The 14,275-nt window shown below is 40.0% G+C and overlaps 1 long non-coding RNA gene across 1 annotated transcript in view; it reads right to left on the bottom strand.

Annotated features, from left to right (window-relative positions):
• Nucleotides 1-14,050, bottom strand: part of LOC106007125 — a 42,075-nt gene extending 28,025 nt beyond the window's left edge. The window contains exon 1 of the long non-coding RNA XR_001181690.2: nt 13,844-14,050. This is a non-coding gene — a long non-coding RNA (uncharacterized LOC106007125). The remainder of the gene's footprint in view (nt 1-13,843) is intronic.
• Nucleotides 14,051-14,275: the final 225 nt, after the last annotated feature.

Below are 14,275 nucleotides of genomic sequence, written 5' to 3'. Positions count from 1 at the left end.
ACTTACAATACACAAAAATGAACTAAAAAATCCTGTAGCTTAATGTGAAGCCTGAAACTACGAAACTTCCAGAAAACACAGGATATATTTAGAACTTAGGGCAGGAAAAGTTTTCTTATGACACCAAAAGCATTATCCATAAAAGAATATTGATAACTAAACTTTATCAAAATCTAAAACTTTTGCTCTTCAATCAGACACCAATAAGAAAACAAAGAACAAATACAACACTGGTAGAAAACATTCACAACACATCTATCTGATAAAGAACTTCATTCAAAATATATAGAGAACTCTTGTGATTCAAAGTGATATAACGGACTCTCCACCAAAGAAAAGATATAAATGGCCAATAAATACATGAAGAGATGTCCAACATCATTAGTCCTCATTGTAGCAAATGCATAACAACACAAAGTAAAACCACAGTGAGGTTCCACTACACACATACTGGCTAAGATTAAAAAGACTGAGCACACTCAGTCTTCGCAATTATGTGGAGAAACTGTAACTCTTACACACTGATGGTAGCAATATAAAACAGCACACCTGCTGCCAAAACAATTTGGCAGTATCTTTAAAGTTAAATATACACCTACCATGCTACCCAATCATTTTGCTCCTAGGTAGGTAACTAATAATGAAACAAAAAGGTATGCCCACAAAAAATTATACATGAAATTTCCTAGCAGCTTTATTTGTAATAGCAAAAAAATTAGAAATAATCTAGTTGTCCATCAAGAAGAAAATGGATTAATAAGTTATAGTATATCATACAAGGGAACACTATTCACCAATTAAGGGGATGATTTATTGATATACATAACAACATGACTGAATCTCAAAATCATTGTACTAAATGAAAGAAGGCAGGCAAAAAGAAAAATTTTTAAAAAGGCGGATGCCTGGGCTCAAGTTCCAATTCCATCTGGCTATGTAACATTGAGCAGTGTTCTACTCTACCTACTTTAGTTTTCTCACCTGCTAAATGTGAGTAATAATAATGATAATAATTAATAGTAATAATAATAGCTCTTACTTACTGATTGCTTACTATCTTTCAATGTCTTCAGTTGCAATATGCCACTGAGTCCTCACAATTCCATGATATTTGAGATAATGCATGTTTAGCACTGACCACAGCACTCAACAAATGGTAGTTATTATTTTATTTTTTTACTACTTTCTTGTTAATAATAAATAGATAAATGTCAAGACCCAATTACATCTAAGGCCCTATGGAGTGATACAAAAATAATAAGACTGAGGCCCTATCCTCCAGAATCTAACAACTTATGATTGGAATCAAACACATACACAGGTAACTGTAACACAAGGTAGCATTAGAAAGAAGCAAATACAATGTTGTGAGCAAGGATCATGGAAATTCCCACAGAGAAACTAGTGCTCAAGCTGGGCCTGGAAGGATGTGGCACCTTACCAGGAAAAGCTGCTGAGGGATGAAGAAACTCTGGAAATAAAAGCATGGAGAGAGAAAGCAGGAGCATTGGGAACAACAGAAATTGGACAGTAGCAGAGCCCAAGTTGTGTGAAAATAAATGTAAGCAATGAAAATAGGAAAGATGTTTGGGCTGCAATCTGAATATATTGGGGTACTCTTGGATGTTTTGAGGTGACAAGCGAGATTATTCTGTGTTTTAGTGGGATTACTATGGCAGGGATATGGCCAAAGGAGAGAGGAGAGGTGGGAAGAGCTACTAGGAAGCTTCTGTGATGAGCTAACTGGAGCCTGAACAGAGGTGGTGGCTGAAAGAATGAAAAGTTACGTAAGAATTAATTCTAAGGTAATATCAGATAGATCTAGTGACTAATTACCATGGACCAGAGGAGAGAAAGAAGTCAAGGGATTCCAAAGTGGCAAACCTGTTTGACTGAAAGGAACAGGAAGACCGTTACTAGACATTCTGAAGTCCAGAATAAGGAAATATTTGAGCAGGATACAAGAAGCGCTAATAACAAAGTGAAAAATAAATAAGTCTTGAATTGCATTCCAATTAACTTTTTTGTTCACAAAACAAAACACAACACCCCCCAGGAGGATGAAAAGCAAACCACAGAGTGGGGAGAACTACTTAACAAAGGATTCATTTTCAAAGTATATAAAGAATTACTATAAATCATCATGAGAAAAACAAACAACCCAATAGAAAACCAGGCAAAAATCCTCAAACAGCACTTCACAGGACGATATGTGATTGGACAAAATGAAAAGTTGTTCAACTTCATTAGTCATTGAAGGAATGCAAATTAAAATCCTAATGAGGCAGTGCCAGGGTAGCTCAGTAAGTTAAGCATCTGCCTTTGGCTCAGGTCATAATCCCTGAGTCCTGGGATGGAGCTCCCTCAGCCAGCAGGGAGCCTGGTTCCCCTTCTCCCCCTGCATCCCCCTACCCTGCTCATGCTCTCTATCTCTCACTCTGCTCTCTCTCAAATAAATAAAATCTTTAAAAATAAATAAATAAGTAATAAAACCCTAATGAGATGACACTACAAACTCATCAAAATAATGAAAAAGAAATAGAAAATACCACATATTGGCAAAAAATAATAGACCAAATGGAATTTCCATACATTGCTGGTTGAATTAGAAGTTGGCATAGACACTTTAGGAAACCATTTGGTGAACACGAGCACATAACAAGGCTAGCAATTCTACACCTAGGCATGAACAAGGGAAACACATACGTACACCAAAAACAAACAAACAAAACCACCCAAACCCTTAAAAGAATGTTCAGAGTACATTATTAATAACAGCCTGAAACTGGAAACCACCTAAATGTCCATCAACAATAGAATGGATTTTAAGAATTGTGATCAAGATCAAAATCTTCTGCACAGCAAAGGAAACAGTCAATAAAACAAAGAGGCAACCCACGGAATGGGAGAAGATATTTGCAAATGACAGTACAGACAAAAGGTTGATATCCAGGATCTATAAAGAACTCCTCAAACTCAACACACACAAAACAGATAATCATATCAAAAAATGGGCAGAAGAGGGGCACTTGGGTGGCTCAGTAGGTTGAAGCCTCTGCCTTCGGCTCAGGTCATGGTCTCAGGGTCCTGGGATCAAGCCCCACATCAGGCTCTCTGCTCAGTGGGGAACCTGCTTCCTCCTCTCTCTCTGCCTGCCTCTCTGCCTACTTGGAATCTCTGTCTATCAAATAAATAAATAAAACTTTTTTTTTTTTAAATGGGCAGAAGATATGAACAAACACTTCTCCAATGAAGACATACAAATGGCTATCAGACACATGAAAAAATGTTCATCATCACTAGCCATCAGGGAAATTCAAATTAAAATAACATTGAGATACCACCTTACACCAGTTAGAATGGCCAAAATTAGCAAGACAGGAAACAACATGTGTTGGAGAGGATGTGGAGAAAGGGGAACCCTCTTACACTGTTGGTGGGAATGCAAGTTGGTGCAGCCACTTTGGAGAACAGTGTGGACATTTCTCAAGAAATTAAAAATAGAGCTTCCCTATGACCCTGCAATTGCACTACTGGGTATTTACCCCAAAGATACAGATGTAGTGAAAAGAAGGGCTATCTGTACCCCAATGTTTATAGCAGCAATGGCCATGGTCGCCAAACTGTGGAAAGAACCAAGATGCCCTTCAACGGACAAATGGATAAGGAAGATGTGGTCCATACACACTATGGAATATTATGTCTCCATCAGAAAGGATGAATACCCAACTTTTGTAGCAACATGGACGGGACTGGAAGAGATTAAGCTGAGTGAAATAAGTCAAGCAGAGTCAGTTATCATATGGTTTCACTTATTTGTGGAACATAACAAATAACATAGAAGACATGGGGAGATGGAGAGGAGAAGGGAGTTGAGGGAAATTGGAAGGGGAGGTAAACCATGAGAGACTATGGACTCTGAAAAACAACCTGAGGGTTTTGAAGGGGTGGGGGTGGGAGGTTGGGGGAACCAGGTGGTGGGTATTAGGGAGGGCACGTATTGTATGGAGCACTGGATGTGGTGCAAAAACAATGAATACTGTTACGCTGAAAAGAAATTTTTTAAAAAACTGTGATATATTCACATGATAGAATATTATACAGCAATGAGAATAAATAAAATACCTCTTCCTGCAAGAACTTGGAATGATATTATAAATATGATGTTGCATGGAAAAAGATAGTTGCAAAACAAATAAATATGATTCCATTTATATGAAGTTCAAAAACAGGAAAAACTAATCTATTGTGCTAAAAATCAGAATTGTGGATATTTTGGGGGTGCAGGGGACAAGGACTTAGAAAAAAGCAGGAAGGGTATACCTGGGGCACCGGTAATGTTCTGTCCCTTGGTCTTGATGCTGGTTACAAATGTGTCCCCTTTGTAAAAATTCCTTGAACTCTACGCTTATTATTTGGTGTACTTTTCTGCATTCCTGTTATACATTAATTAAAAATGTATCCCTGAAAAAGCAAGTTTGAGGGTTAGGTGATGTAGTTAGAATCAGAAATGATGATTTCTGTAGAAATACAGATGTTCCACAAACAGGAGATGTGGACATGAGTGGAGATAAATATACATGTGTCATTCATTACAACAGTCATAGATAATGACAAAGGAAAAGAAGGGAAGAAGCTAAAGAACAATCTTGGGAAATGTTTACCAATAAGTGTTGGAAGAAGAAAAATAGAGAAAAACAAAGAGGTAGGAAAGGGTCAAGAAATGCATGCACATAAACCAAAGCAGAACAGTGCTTCAAGGAGGAGAGGAGCAGCTCAGAGCAATAGCAAATATAGCACAGTGGTGTGGAGCATGGACTTTGGAGCCAGAATTTCTGGGTTCAAATCTTCCATTTCCTCTTCTGCCAAATGGAGTTACAAATGAATACCACCACATCAGGTTAGTTCATCTGAGCAATGCTAGCATCTACTTATACAGAGTCTCAAGAAGTGTGGGAAAGGCTTTAAGTCTTAGTAAGACCTGTCATTTTAAGACCTGAAATGAAGCCATTTTTGGAAAGCAATGGGAGAAGGGGGCAGAAATATGGTAAGAAAGTAAATACAGGGGCACCTGGGTGGCTCAGTGGGTTAAAGCCTCTGCCTTCGGCTCAGGTCATGATCCCGGGGTCCTGGGATCGAGCCCCACATTGGGCTCTTTGCTCAGCGGGGAGCCTGCTTTCTCCTCTCTCTCTCTGCCTGCCTCTCTGCCTACTTGTGATCTCTGTCTGTCAAATGAATAAATAAAATCTTTAAAAAAAAAAAAAGAAAGTAAATACAAAGAGTGCATCTGTGATGAACACCCAATGTCCCTAACACTATAGGTGGCTCTTCAGCTTCCTAACATGACATAGTCTGATTAATCTCTTCATTTACCAAGTACTTACTTGTACTCCAGACAAGAGAATGAGGCTACAGGTTGGCCAGGGTCCCCATTAGACAGGGACCTTCAGGCATGTGGCCCAGGAAGAAACAGCGGTTTTCTCAGTTGGTTGAGAAGTTTGAATTCAGCATACTTATCTCCTAGAAATAATGCAGGGAATATAGTTCCTGTTTCTCAGATTAAAAAGCCTCCCCATTAAACACCCATCCCAGGAAGGAGAGAGAAGGAGAAGTCCTAAACAATTGTACATAAGAGCCAACTTAACTGTTCTCTCTGAAGTTTCTTTTCCAGTTGTGCCATTGATTGGCAGTCCATGAAGTGAAACTAAATTTTGCTGTAACTAAGTATTAACATATTGATGTACTGATGTAAGTATTGATGTAACTAAGTACTGTTCCTGTCCTAAATTTCCTGTTATTTCCAAGGGCCCCTCAGAACACCAGTTCTTTCAAAAACACATCTTTGAATGAGATTCACTGAATTTCTTCGGTGCTTCTCTGTTCTCTGTGAGCAGTCAAAGATATCTTTCAAAAATGTCTTTTTCGGGTGCCTGGGTGGCTCAAGCTGTTAGGGTCAGCCTTCAGCTCAGGTCACAATCCCATGATTGAGTCCCACATTGGGTTCCCTGCTCAGCTGGGAGCCTGCTTCTCCCTCAGCCTACCACTCCCCCTGCTTGTGCTCTCTCTCTGTCAAATAAATAAATAAAATCTTTTTTAATGTCTTTTTTAATAGCATTGAATTCTTTAAAATTTCTTAGATTCACTGAAATTCCTACATCATTCAGGAGGCTTCTGTGTCAATGCTGATAGTAACCAAAAAAAAAAAAAAAAAAAAAAAAAGAAACCTAGAATGATCTTCATCTTCTATGCTGGCAGATGGATCCAAAGAAGAAGAAGAAGAAAAAAAAAACCAGACTGGATAATAGAAATTTGCCTTTCTTGAAAGGTTCATTTGTGCTTTTAGAAATCTTGCTGTTGTAAGAGTTAGGGTAGGAAGGTTATCCCCATGACTTTGGACAAGTTAAATCCTTTGGGGGTTCAAATAAGAATAAGACTGGACCATAGAGAACTCAAGTAGACACCAGAAGAGATGATGTTATGAAGAAATTGCTACTCTGAACTTTGAGCATGAATTCCTATATTTTTTCCAGAGAGTACCAGGGCCATAAATCATAAAACTTGATTTAAAAGATCCTTTGACCTGAAAAACTCCTTCCTAAGAATTTATTTTAAGGAAGAAGTTCAAGAGAGGCAAAACAAAAAGCTATTTATGGGAAGATAATTTTGCAATGTTATTGCTAATGGAAAAAAAAAAAAGTGGGAGTAACAAACAACCAATGGAACAAAGTTTTGTAAAATAGGAGGTTAACAGAATAAGTGTTAGTGACTTTTCAAATGGTAATTATGAAGTCTACAAACACACACAGAAATGTTTTCCATGTTTTAAAAATATATTAAGTTTAAAAAAACATAAAAATGTACATATACTGATTACTAACCTGTAAAAAACTATATGAATGTTGGCAAGAAATAGAAAGGAATATGTAAAAGTGAAAATTTATGTTAAGACAAGATTATGAATGGATTTTTTTCTTTTCTCAAAAATGTGTTAAGACTTCTGCTTCCAGGAAGATATAATAGATGTACTTTTCCATTCTTCCCACTAAGAACAACTAAAAACCCTGCACATTATACATAAAGCAAACATAAGAAAACTCTGAAAGGTAGGGAGAAGAAGGCTGCCAACTAGGGATGTTAAGATTCATGGAACAACATGGTGGTGGGTTCCACGAGTTCTCCTGGCTTCTTCTTGGATCCAAAGAAGCTGGCAGCCCAGAAACACCAACAGGTGCTGAAAACAACACAACACAAAACAAAACAAACACAATAGAAGACGGCTCTCTCAAGCCAATGGACTAGGGAAAAGGTGGCCTAGAAAGACAAAAAAAAGTTTAGACGATTTAGATTAATATTGTTTTACTCTAGCCAAAGAACACAGAAAAAGCTGTGGGCCCACCCTCATTCACATATGCAAAGGCTAAGTGAGAGCCAAGTCTTCCACTCTTGCCAGGTTATATCCAGGCTCCCAGAACTCCTGCTAGGGGTGTTAGAGAAGACCAGTACTTTAGGAAAGTGGTGCTTTTGTTCTTGCTGGCCTATAGCAAACATTCCTTCCCCCCTTGTGGGGAGGCTTTCCACTCCCACCTGGTGATAACATGACCCCTCTCTCTTCCCTAGAGGGAGGTGTCAGAGTCAGGTGGAGAGTCAGGACTAATTATCACCCAGGTGTAATGAGGCCACCCTTACCTAGTGTCACTAAAGACGATCTGGAGAGCTGGATCTCCCTCCCCTCTCCAGCAGCTATGAGGAGACATCCTGCCAAGTGCCAATGAAGGCTAAGTGGGGACTCTGGACTTCTACCTCCATTGGAAGTAACAAGGTAGTGCTCTCTCCTACCTTCCTCTGCCAGAGTGATGTCAGAGAAAGCCAGCTAAAACAGATCACTTAAATAAAGTCCAGTGTCTCATAATTGAAAATGTCCAGGTTTTAATGAAAAAAATCGCTCATCCTACCAAGTACCAGGAATATCTCTAACTCAATGAAATAAGACAATCAAGGCTGTCACCAGGATGAGAAATTGAAATTATCTGACAAAGATTTGAAAGCAGCATATGTACCCAGAAGAGCCATTAAAAGTTATACGAGAGATACACTTTCAAACACTATAGATAAATCACAAAACAATTCTTTAAAATGTTAAGTAACCCACAAGAGGACAGAAAAATGAAAAACAGAGAAATGAGAAATGGAACAAACAGAAAGCAAAAAATAAAATGGCAGACTTAAACCCTAATAAATCAATAATTACATGAAATGTATATGGTGTAACTACACCAATTAAAAGGCAGAAATTAGCAGAGTAGATTTTAAAACATGACCCAACTATATTCTGTAAACAAGTACTCACTTCCAACATTATAGAGGCAAATTGAAAGTAAACTGCCTGTAAGATGTCACTAAACATGTCGGAGAATGGCTAAAATTAAAAAAAAAAAAAAAAAAAAAACAGCAATGATGCCAAATATTGACAAGATGTGGAGAAACTGACCCATTCACCCATTACTGGTGGGAAGGTAAAATGGCACGGCCACGCTATAAACAACTTGACAGTTTCTGAATAAATAGTTTCTGAATAAGCATTTCATTTTCTTATAAAACTAAACCCTTTTCTTTTAAAACTGAACTTTCACAAAATTTAGTCATTGTACCCGGGGGAATTTAGCCCAGAGAAATGAAGGACATTTATACAAAAGCCCATATACAAATGTTTATAGCAGCTTCATTCATAATGCCAAAACTGAGGAAAACACATGTCTTTCAAAGGATAACTGGTTTAAAAAAAAAAAAAAAAAGCTGTGGTAAACCCATACTTAGGAATATACTCAACAATAAAAAGAAACAAACTATTGGTACACACAATAAGCTGGATGAATCTCCAAAGAATTATGCTGAATGAGAAGAGCCAATCCCAAAAGATCACATACTATATGATTCTGTTTATAAAACAACAAAACAACAAAATTACAGACCTGGAGAACGAATGAGTGGTTGCCAGGGATTAAAAAGGGAATGAGAATGAAAGAGAAGAGGGCATGGTCCTAAAAGAGCAACAGGAGAGATCCTTGTGGTGATGAAATGTTCTCGATCTTGGCTGTATTGATGTCATTATCCTGGTTGTAGGACTGCCTTATAGTGTTCAAGATGTTACCTTTGGGAGAAATTAAGTAAGGGGTGCACAGGATCTCTCAGTAATTATTTCTTACAACTGTATGTGAACCTCTAATTGTCTCAAAATAAAAAGTGTTTTTTCATGTGTCACAGTTTTTTTTAAAGGAGACTCTTGATAGTTAAGAAAGTAGGTCTGAATCTTCAGAAATCCCCAAATACCAGAAAACAGACCTGATCATGCAGGCTTTCTCCCACATCACCCTTCCCGGGGAGTCATGCATCCCCTGGCTACAACCTAGGTCTTCCCGACTGCATTATCAACTTGTGCTGGAGTTTTACCCCTCCCTTGATGTTCCTTTCCACAGTGGGGTCCTCGTGTCCCAAGTCACTGTGCCCGGGGACAAATCAGGAGCCCCGGTACTGCCTCAGGGAACAGCAGATGCCAGGTCCTGGGCTGCTCAACTCCACACCTCAGTAAAACACCCAACTGCTGCAAAGAATAGTAAGCACAGTAGCACTAAATGCAGGGATGCCAAGGGCACATCATGTCATTTTTTTTTTTCCATACTAAAACAGATCATTGGTGTCTATTCAGATGTGCCAAAGACATATAGAATGCCTGGTAGAATCATTCAGATAAGCTAACAAAGGCCTTCCATTTATGGCACAATTTTCTTAGTCTGAAGTTTGCCTGAATATTTTAGTGGAGAGCTACAGCCATGATCTTCATCTGACTCCATTTGACTTAGAAGTTAAACACTGGGAATGCAAGCTGGTGCAGCCACTCTGGGAAACAGTGTGGAGGTTCCTCAAAATGTGAAAATAGAGCTACCCTATGATCTAGCAATTGTATTACTGGGTATTTACCTCAAAGATACAAATATAGTGAGTGATACGAAGGGGCACATGCACCCCAATGTTTATAACAGCAATGTCCACAATAGCCAAACTATGTAAAGAATCCAGATGTCCATCAATAGATGAATGGATAAAGATGTGGTATAGATATACAATGGAATACTACGCAGCCATCAAAAAATGAAATCTTGACATTTGCAATGATGTGGATGGGACTAGAAGGTATTATGCTAAGCGAAATAAGTCAATCAGAGAAATACAATTATCATATGATCTCACTGATATGCAGAGTTTAAGAAGCAAGGCAGAGGATTATAGCCGAAGAGAGGAAAAAAATGAAACAAGACAAAACCAGAGAGGGAGACAAACCATAAGAGACTCTTAATTTTTGGAAACAACTGAGGGTTGCTGGAAGGGAGGGCAGAGGCTGGGTGGTGGACACTGGGGAGGGTATGTGTTGTAGTGAGCACTAGGTGCTGTGTAAGACTGATAAATCAGAGACCTGTACCCCTGAAAGAAATAATACATTGTATGTTAATTTTTTAAATAATAGTAATTGTAAAATATATAAAAAAGCAAGCATGAAAAAAAAAAAGGAGTTAAACACTCATCACAGCTCACTAAAAGCTCCTACAGTGTTTCCTTTGCTCAGGCTGCCAGAACAAAAACACCAGACACAGGTTGGCTGATAGATGACAGAGATGTATTCCCCCCCGCCCCCCGCCAGTTCTAGAGCCCAAAGTGTCAGCGTGGTTGGGTTCTGGCGAGGGCCCACTTGCTGGGTTCTCCAGATAGCTACCGTCTCCCTGTGACTTCAGGTGGTGGAAGGGACTGGAGCACTCTCTCAGATCTCTTTTATAAGGACACTCATCCTGTGTCACTTGCTGAGTGATTATTTTTATAAAATAAAAACCAGGAGCAGTGCCTTGCCACTGTCTGGACACCACAGTAGCATCCAGAGGGCTGAGACGCTCTGGAGGCAATTGGGAAAGAAAAAAAATGAATCTCCCTATGGAATCAGACTGATGAGATGGGGGTCCTTGCCAAGAGCAGGATCAAAAAGACCGCTTAGCTGGCACCTGGTCCAACTGTACAAGGGGCCCGGGGGCTGTCAGTGGCTGAAGGCCCTCTGAGCACTCCCCTGATGAAATCCCAGTTGGACGCCAGAGCTGTTTTTTTAACCCTAACAAGATCTGTCATTAAACGTTACTGGAGCCTGACTTTGCCTCTTTCCCTCCAGGCCCTGCTAGTGGGGGTCAAAGGTCACATCACCCTTCAACACAGGCTCCTGGGCCCCAGCTTTTGTTCACCAGGCCTCAGAGGGATGATGGGCAAGCTCCCTCCTAGCCCTTGGAGGCTACACAAGAAACCAGCGAACCATGGTCCTTAACGAACAGGGCCCCTCCAAGGCCAGCCAGTAACAACCACTTATAATATTTACAGCCTTCTGTCTGCACAGATTAAACACAGGGAACAAAAAATGGACCTCCTTTGTCTCGTAAACTTATGTCATTCCTCGTTAAGAAAAATTGAGAACAAACCTTGATTTTGTTGGGAAATGTTTGCTTCTAAAGACAGTCTTGGATGAGGCTAGGAGCATTTTTGGGGACAAGGACATCTTGTACAATATTATTAATAAGTCACTGTGTTCTGATAATTTCATAAACATCAGCTGTATTGTTTTCTAGCAACAGAATATACTTTGGCCAAGGGCACTATTTCTCACTTGTTCATTGGCAATTAGTGCTGTAAACAGATACCTTGTGGGAGCATTCCTCAGCAAAGAATCAACACCAAAGGAACAAGATCTTGGCAGCTTGAGTTATCACTTTTTGTTTGAAATGTGGACATTTTTCTAAAAATCCCTCAGGGCTTCGGGTGCTGAGGTTGAGGGAAGCGTTCTGTTCACTGTCTGCTATCTGAGAACCATGGCTGTAGGGACAATAAATTTTGGCAGAAAAACCCTCTTCTTTTTCCAGAGAAAGCATATATACGAACCCAATATGTCCATTTAAACCCAGAGGTGCTTTGATTTAAACCAAGTAGGAGACCAAAGCTGACCCACAACCCTACTTCAACCCACCCCAACCCCACTGCCCCGACCCATGGGCATTCTCTGAAGAGGATTTGTAGATCACAGCTTAACAACTGCACATTTGTCAACTGTGTCTGGAACTAGTTGTCAGAAGACTGAGATGCCTCACTGATCGTCAAAGTTTCAAGAGCTGGGGAAGGCTCCATGCTCTTCTGTGGCTGGCTTTCTCATCTAGTAAATGTGACTTCCTTATTCCACCTGCCCAATGGGGCTGTCATCAGAATGGACGTGTGGGGGTCACTACTCATAATGGTTGTTGTATGAAATAACTTAATTGAGATAAAATCCACATAGAACTTCCCCATTGAAAGTATGCAACTCAATGGCTTCAGTATATACTATAACCATGACCACAGTCATTATTAGAACGTTTTCCTCATTCCAGAAAGAAACCCCTTACTCAGTGGTGGTCACTCCCCATCTTTCCCCAACACATACTGCCTTAAGCAACCAATCTACTTTCTGTCTACATAAATTTGCCAATTCTGGACATTCATATAAATGGAATTAGACAATATGTGATCCATGGCGACTGGCTGTTATGATGTGGCTTGTTTTCTTTTTTTTTTTTTAATTTTTTTATTTTATTTTATTTATTTGACAGAGAGAAATCACAAGTAGGCAGAGAGGCAAGCAGAGAGAGAGAGAGAGAGAAAGAGGAGGAAGCAGGCTCCCTGCTGAGCAGAGAGCCCGATGCGGGACTCGATCCCAGGACCCTGGGATCATGACCTGAGCCAAAGGCAGCGGCTTAACCACTGAGCCACCCAGGCGCCCGATGTGGCTTGTTTTCAAGGTTCATCACTATTTCATGTCTTTTTTATTGCAGAATAATCTGCTATATGGATGTACGCAGTTTGTTTCACTGAAGGACATTTGAATTATTTTCGTGTTTGAGCAATTATGAATAACGCTGCTGTGAACATTAAAAATTAAAAACACAAACAAGGTCTTGTTTTTGTGGACGTGTTTTTTCATTTCTCTTGGCTATACACCTAGGAGTAGAACTGCAGGGTCACATGGTAACTCTATGTTTAACTTTTTGAGGAGCTGCCAGACTGCCTTCCAAGACAGCTACACCATGTCCCATTCCCACCAGCAGGGTGTGATGGGGTCCAATCTCTCCACATCCTTGCTAACAACTGTTAGTATTTGTCTCCCTGACTATAGCCACCCTATAAAGATGAGGTAAAGTGGTATCTCATTGTGATTTTGACTTGCGTTTCCCCGATGGCTTGAAGTGTTGGGTATCTTTTCATGTGCTCCAATGGGTCTTTACATTTACTGTTTCCTTTGTCCAAAATGCCATCCTAGACACTAGCCAGGATAATGGCAGGCAACCTAATAGTGAAAGGTGTGCAGATACACAGAACTCTGCAGGCGTCCATTGTTTTCTGTGTCTGCCAAGTGTACTTCTTATTTGAAACCTTGAAATATTTTTACTAAAATTATGACAAAGATCTATCTCTCCCAGTATCCCCCCACCCCGTATTCCCCTTACTCCATTCCTATGCCTTAAATTGGGCCAAACTGTTGCAACAAGGCTTTTTCTACAAAATTCTCTGAAAAACAGATGAGCTCCAAAACCTAGCCAATAACTTAATTTTTCAGTAAATCCTAGCATACCAGGTCATCTAAATTTCACCAGGCTGCCACTCTGCCCAATCCTGCAGGGTGTGATTCACGTTGTCATCTGTGTGCTTGGAGCCCCTTGGAGTGGTGCAGTTCTCACCCTGTGAGGCAGCTCTCCCTTCCCCCACATACCCCCTACCCCGCAAAACATACCTTTAATAGGAAGTGTCCTTGAGAGCTGTTGTTTAGCCAATCGTGGGAGTGATCTGCACTGATCTAAAAGGCATCTGCAAGGTGGCCAAGTCAGGCGAAGAACAGAGTAACAGTGGCCATCTGGATCTGTTCTGACCATCTAAATGTTGATTTCACAGACTTGCCTAGAGTAATGGTCACTCCTCTCAGTCACAGCTGGTTACTAAAGGCAGCGCTCAATAGCAGTTAAGAGAAAGAGCTCTTTCTGGCACTCAAGGAGTCTTCGTCCAAACTCCTCCCACCGCACACCAGCTCTGTGATGTTACAAAGACTCTTTCATCACTCTGAGTGTGTTTCCTCACTTGTAAAAACTATCAATATCTTGCTTAAAGGGCTGTAAGAATGAACAGAACACTATTTAAACCACATTTCGCAGAGTGCTTAGGAAATGTG

This window comes from Mustela putorius, unplaced genomic scaffold (genome assembly GCF_011764305.1).
Source record: "Mustela putorius furo isolate JIRA1106 unplaced genomic scaffold, ASM1176430v1.1 tig00000281_pilon_pilon_pilon, whole genome shotgun sequence".
In the NCBI taxonomy this organism is placed as follows: Eukaryota; Metazoa; Chordata; class Mammalia; order Carnivora; family Mustelidae; genus Mustela; species Mustela putorius.
This window is presented reverse-complemented; position numbering and strand designations above follow the sequence as displayed.